Source organism: Saccopteryx leptura, chromosome 4, assembly GCF_036850995.1.
Source record: "Saccopteryx leptura isolate mSacLep1 chromosome 4, mSacLep1_pri_phased_curated, whole genome shotgun sequence".
NCBI lineage: Eukaryota > Metazoa > Chordata > Mammalia > Chiroptera > Emballonuridae > Saccopteryx > Saccopteryx leptura.
Window position 1 is genome coordinate 160960885 of NC_089506.1, and position 7607 is coordinate 160968491.

Consider the following 7607-nt stretch of genomic DNA (forward strand, 5'->3'; position numbering starts at 1 on the left):
TAGGGGTTTGATAGGGGAGTAAACATTAATACATGTGTAAAATCTTCCATTTTGAACAAGAAATTTTATAATAGAATTTTATGTATCAAAGTAATTGCCCTATTAAAAAATCCATGTATTTATATACGGAGTGTTTTTACTGTGCTAAAAACCCTTGGTGCTCCATCTATTCATTTCTCCCCCTCCAAATATCTGGCACTACTGATCTTTTTACTATCTCTTTTTCCAGAATGTAATAAGGTTGGATTTATATAGTCTATAGCTTTTTTGGATTGGCTTCTTGCAATTAATAATAGACACTTAAATTTCCTCCATGTCTTTTCATAGCTTGATAGCTCATTTCTTTTTTTGTACAGAATCATTTTCCATTGTCCAGAAGTACTACAGTTTATTCATTCACTTTTGGAAGGACATCTTGGTTGCTTCAATTGTGAATAAAGCTTTTATAAACATCCACATACATATCATTGTGTGGACATAATTTTCACTACTTTGGGAAAATGCCAAGCAAGGAGTGCCTGCTGGGTCATATAATAAGCATAGGATTAGTTTTGTAAGAGACTACCAAACTGTCTTCTGAAGCGGCTGTACCATTTTGCATTCCCAACAGCAATGAATGAGAATTTCTGTGGCTCCAAATCCTCACCAGAATTTGATGTTGTCAGTGTTCTAATAGGGCACCATAAAGCATCTTGTAGGGAGGGATGCTAGAGGGAGGGATGACAGATTTTGAATTTTATGCCCAGCTTGCTGAGAGATGGACTCATAATCAAAATTACTATGATTTAGAGAATGTGATAAATTTAATAATCTCTACATATCTGATAGTGTGGGATGTATCAGTATCCTGTTGCCGCTATAACAAATTACCAGAAACTTGGTGGCTTAAAATAACAAATTTACTATCTTATAGTTCTGAGGTTGGAAGTCCTAAAGTCATGGTATCAGTGAGATAGTATTCCTTTTGGAGGTTCTAAGGAGAATGTGTTTCCTTGTCTTTTTAGAGTAACCTGTATTTCTTGCATATTGATATTTTTCTCCATCTTCAAAACCAGCATGGTAGTATTTTGTAATCTCTCTCTCTCTTCCTTTTTCTGACCTTCCATTTTCACATATCCTTCTCTGACTCTCTGGTCTCCCTCTTTCCCTTATATGATCTCTGTTATTACATGTTTTCCATCTGGATAGTACAAAATAATCTACCCAACCCAAGATCCTTAATTTAGTCACATCTTGAAAGTCTGTCATAATATAAGGTAACATATTCACAAGTTTTGAAGATGTGGTTAGCATTGAGATAGGCACTATTCTGCCTACTACTACTAAGGACAGTATTGCACACAAATGTAATTCAGATCAGAAGAAAATAATTTTTCCTTTGGGGAGAGAGAACGAAAAACAATCAAACAAATAAACAATGGTTTATAACTCATATCTGAAATATTTTATTAGTTTTTATTGTGAAATAATCCCAGCTTCATTGTGTTTAATCTAGTCAGTAAAGGAACCATATATATGTAGTAAGAAGTAAAAATGAACTTAAAATTACAAAGCCCATTGACAATCACTAATAAGGTTTGTTGCTTATATTATCAAATGCTTATCTTTCAAAGAAAAATGCCAGTTTTTGGACTTGATTTGGAGCCTATATTTTTCTACCCAGGTCTCTATTAAAGATATATGTAGTCTACCAACATAATTTATGCATGCATTCAAAAGATTGGCTTATATGTTTGTTATTCTAACCAAGTCCTATATGTTTGTTATTCTAAACAATTGGTTATTTTCTATCTTATTGATTCATTTTTAATATGCAACAATAATTTTAATCCCCCTACTTGTTTCTTAATTGAGGGTAAGACTATGTCTAGATCATCACTTGACTGAATCTTAATCTCTTCTAACATGAACCTTCTTGATATTCAACCTATATACCCAAAACTACAAAACATTATTGAAAGAAATTGAAAAAGACACAATGAAATGGAAAAGTAATCCATGTTCATGGATTAGAAGAATAAACATAGTTAAAATGGCCATATTATCCAAAGCAATATATAAATTTAATGCAATCTTCATCAAAATTCCAATGTAATTTTTAAAGAAATTGAACAAAAATGTACCAGAACCATACAAAACCCCAAGTAGCCAAAGCATTCTTGAGAAAGAAGAATGAAGCCAGAGATATCACACTACCTGACTTCAAGTTATATATATTAGAGAGCCACGATAATCTAAACAGCATGGTATTAGCAGAAAAACACATACAGACCAATGGAACAGAATAAATAACCCAGAAATACAGCCACATATATATGAACAAATCATCTTTGACAAAGGAGCCAAAAACACACACTGGGGAAAAGAAAGCCTCTTCAATAAATGGTACTGGGAAAATTGGAAAATCACATGCAAAAAAATGAAACTAGACTACAGTTTGTCCCCCTGCACAAAAATTAATTCAAAATGAATCAAAGACCTAAAATATAAGACCTGAAACTATAAATTACATAGAAGAAAACATAGGTACTAAGCTCATGGACCTTGGCCGTAGAGAACAATTTATGAATTTAAGCTCATGGACCTTGGCCGTAGAGAACAATTTATGAATTGACCCCAAAGGTAAAAGAGTTAAAGGCAAAAATAAATGAATGGGACTGTATCAAACTAAAAAACTTCTGCACATCAAAAGAAACTGACAACAAAACAAATAGGCAGCCAAATAATGGGAGATGATATTTGCAAACAGTAGCTCTGATAAGAAATGAATATCCAAAATATGTAAAGAATCACAAATTTCAGCAACAAACAGGCAAACAATCCAATTAAGAAATGAAAAGAAGACCTGAACAGACATTTCTCCCAAAAGGACATACAAATGGCCAACAGGTATATGAAAAGATACTCATCTTCACTAGCTATTTGAGAAATGGTACTCAAAAGTACAATAAGATACCCCCTCATACCTGTTAGATTGGCTATTATCAACAAGACAGGTAATAAGTGTTAGGGAGGCTGTGGAGAAAAAGGAACCCTCATTCACTGCTGGTGGGAATGCAAATTAGTACAACCATTATGGAAGAAAGTATGGTGGTTCCTCAAAAAATTAAGAATAGAATTACCATATGACCCAGCATTCCCTCTACCGGGTATCTACCCCACCCACCAAACTTGAAAACATTGGTATATAAGGACACATGCACCCTCATTGCAGCATTATTCATAGTGGCCAAGCATGGAAACAAAGTGTTCCTCAATAGAGGATTGGATAAAGAAGATATGGTACAGGCCCTGGCCGGTTGGCTCAGTGGTAGAGCATCGGCCTGGTGTGCAGGAGTCCCGGGTTCGATTCTCAGCGAGGGCACACAGGAGAAGTGCCCATCTGCTTCTCCACCCCTCCCCCTCTCCTTCCTCTCTGTCTCTCTCTTCCCCTCCCGCAGCCAAGGCTCCATTGGAGCAAAGTTGGCCCGGGCACTGAGGATGGCTCTGTGGCCTCTGCCTCAGGCACTAGAATGGCTCTGGTTGCAACAGAGCAATGCCCCAGATGGGCAGAGTATCATCCCCTGGTGGGCGTGCCAGGTGGATCCCAGTCGGGCGCATGCGGCAGTCTGTCTGACTGCCTCCCCATTTCCAACTTCAGAAAAGTAAAAAAAAAAAAAAAAGAAGATATGGTACATATAAACAATGGAATACTACTCAGCCATTAGAAATAATTTCATAGTGACATTTATGACAGCATGAATCAAACTTGAGAACATTATACTGAGTGAAATATATAAATCAGAAAAAGCTAGAAACTGTATGACTTCACACATAGTTGGGATATAAAACTTATGGAAATAGATAAAAGTGAGTGGTTACCAGGGGGAAGGGAATGTGGAGGAGGGAGAAGGGGACTTGAGTGAATGGGAGGGGAGAGGGAGTGGGGTGAAGGGTATAAAGAGGGACAAATATAAGGTGACAGAAAATGATTTGACTTTGGGTGATGAATATACAACATAACAGTTCAAATGTTATAAGAATGTTAATCTGAAACCTATGTACTCTTGTTATCAATATCACCTGTTAATTTTCTAAATAAAATTTAAAAATTAAAATAAAATCAGGTGCTTGTATTGTATATAAGGATTTCAGGTTTCAAGAATTAACAAATCAGAAACGACTTTATTATGTGACATGACCAATAGGATGCACTCTGTTATGTATATATTTGTGGTTCAAGATAAGACATTCTCACCGGATGGCTATTGTTGTGTTTGCCTGTTGTCATTTTTTATTTGACAATCTAAGGGGAAAGAGATCCATGTTCCTAACTAAATAATTAGGTACTGCAAGTTTAAAAAAATTTTGTGACACATCAGTTGAAAATTGCTGTTGTAAGCCATTATATTTATGACAATTTTCTACAACAGTAATAGGAAACTAATACAGACATATAATTCATACAACAAAATATTTTTAGTTCTTAGGTTGAAATTTCTCTTTTTGTAATTATATGTTGGATTGTTATATTTCCTTTAACCACCATTTATTGAGGCTTACGATATATGAGTATTTTGCTAAGTGATATATATATATATATATATATATATTCATTTCATTTTTTTCCTTAACCAATTAGGTCAGTTATTATTGTGATCTCCTCATAGATAAAGAGACTGAGCTTCAGAGAGGTGAATTAATTTGTACATATTTGAAAAGTGGAATAGATCTACCTGAATTTAAAAGCTCTTAAGTATTATTTTATACTTCATCTTCATTAGTGCAAATAGTTGATGTTCGATATGCACATAGTTAAAATTAGTAAGTACAGCCTGACCTGTGGTGGCGCAGTGGATAAAGTGTCGACCTGGAAACACTGAGGTTGCTAGTTCAAAACCCTGGGCTTGCCTGGTTAAGGCACATATGGGAGTTGATGCTTCCTGCTCCTCCTTTCTGTCTATCTGTCTCTCTCTCTCTCTCTCCTCTCTAAAATGAATAAATAAAAAATATTTAAAAAAACAAAACAAAACAAAAAACTAGTAAGTACATTTTTTAGGGAGAACAAATAAATTGTTCTCAAGGATAAGAAGATTAAAATATATAATAGAAGAACTTTAGATTAAGGAAATTTAATTTAATTTATAATTTAATTTAAATATAAGTATATTTAATTTATAATATAAAATAGGTAGTCATTTTACATTTCCTGGTGTGCTAGTACTGAAAGAGAGAGATATTTTACATGGGTTGAAAGTTGTGACTTATTATGGTTCATGCTAATATTGCCATTTTGTTATACATTTAAGAGGAAATTTTGATGTTAATTCAAGTTGTGACCTTAAACTTATATTGGTTATACTTTTGGTTCTGACAAAAATATGAGTCGTGAATATGAACATGGATATAAGATTGCTAGAAATTGATGAATATTCTAAATAGTTCATATGATTAGCCGTTATATTGTCCTAAATGAAATAAATTTTATGTTTTGCCCAACCTTAACTACATTATCAGGGCTTGTTAATGAAATAAAAGATACTGGAGAATCTGCTTTGCTAGTTAATTCTAAAATTCTCTGGTACTATTTTACTTTGTTTTATTTCATTCAAACTTATTTTAAAATAATTAGGAAGCCTGAATAGAATACCTTCTACTTTATTCTTTTTATCCTTATCTCCTACTCAAATATAATCTTTGCTGGATTATACCTAATCAACCCTTTATTTCCAGACAAAAACTATAGTGAACCCACAATTAATGATAAATATAGTAATCAGGTGAAGTTTATGTTACTTACATATTTCAGAAAGTGGTTAGGTTCTGGGGATAAAAGGAGTTGACTAAAAACTTAGAAAAGCAGTTAATTAGATCTGATAGTTGTATTTCCTCTCTTTAAAATTGAAGATGGTGATAATTTATTTCTCTTTCTTTTATCAAAAGTGATATTTTACATTTTATGGGTGATGTCTCTATCTTTGTCAGAGTAGATTTCAAGAACCTTTTGTTTCTAAAAGTAAAGCCCAAATCTGGTTCTTTGATTTCAGTGAAAGAAAATATGACTCTACCTGACTGGTGGTGGTGCAGTGGATAGAGTATCAACCTGGAATGAGGTCCCAGGTTCAAAACCCTGAGGTTGCTGGCTTGAGCACAGGCTCATCTGGCTTGAGCATGGGCTCACCATTTTGAGTGCAGGGTCACCCGCTTGAATGTGGGATCATTGACATGATCTCATGGTCACTGGCTTGAGCCCAAGGTCACTGGCTTGAGCAAGGGGTCATGGCTTGGTTTGAGTCCCCGTCATTACGGTCAAGGCACATATGAGAAGTAATCAATGAACAACTAAGGTGCCACAAATATGAGTTGATGCTTCTCATCTTTCTCACTTCCTATCTCTCTCAAAAAGAAAAGAGCCTGACTAGGCGGTGGTGCAGTGGATAGAGCATCAGACTGGGATGCGGAAGGACCCAGGTTTGAGACCCTGAGGTGGCCAGCTTGAGCGCAGGCTCATCTGGCTTGAGCAAAAAGCTCACCAGCTTGGACCCAAGGTCGCTGGCTCGAGCAAGGGGTTACTCAGTCTGCTGAAAGCCCACAGTCAAGGCACATATGAGAAAGCAATCAATGAACAACTAAGGTGTTGCAATGAAAAACTGATGATTGATGCTTCTCATCCCTCTCCGTTTCTGTCTGTCCCTATCTATCCCTCTCTCTGTCCCTGTAAAAATAAAAAAATAATAAATAAATAAATAAAAAGAGTTAAAAAAATAAAATAAAATAAAATAAAAAAAAGAAAAGAAAATCTGACTCAGCCTGGCTGAAGAAAACTGGCTCACATTACTGAAAAGTTCCAGGGTGCAGCTAAATGATGGGCTGAAATATTAGCATCAGAATTTGACTTTCTACCATTTTCCAGCTCTGCTTTCTACTATGTTGGGTTTATTTCTCCAGGACCATCAACTTCATATTGTCACAAATCAGTTTAAGGGAAAGAGCAACCTGTTGCTAAAATTGGTTTAATGTGGACCTTGTGCCTTCCCCCAGCCAATCCTGTGATTGAGCAGTAGAAGATTCTAATTAGCTAAGAGTAGTTTGCATTTCACTTGTGGGGATATATTCATCCTCACTAAACCAAGTAGAATGAGAGGCAAGCATCACTACAAGAAGTGGGATGAATGGTAGACTGTAAAACCAACAAATAATCACTAGGTCCCATTTTTCTTGACTGTGATCTATAACCAAAGTGTGAGGAAAACTCACACTTGACTTTTTTGACAAATGGAACCAGGCAGTCTCTTTTTCTGGTTAAGGTGAGTTTAGTGTTTCCTTTGACGATTGTGGAAGTGACCTGACTTGGCCTTTGTAAGAATACAAGTAACACTACATCAGCTCAAATGAAACTAGTTCTCTGTAGTCAAGTAAAAGTTGCTGAATAGTGCCTATTCTAAAAGTAGATTGCAATGAAAGATAACAGAGAAGAATTAAAGTAGCTGTTAATTTTAGATTCTTGGAAGTTTTAGTTACAAGAAAGAATTTAGTTAACTCCCATTTAGTTTGATAGCAGAAGAGAACATCTGCTTTCTTGATCTAGAGACAGTTAACATCACAGTTTCAAGCCATTAGAATAGAAG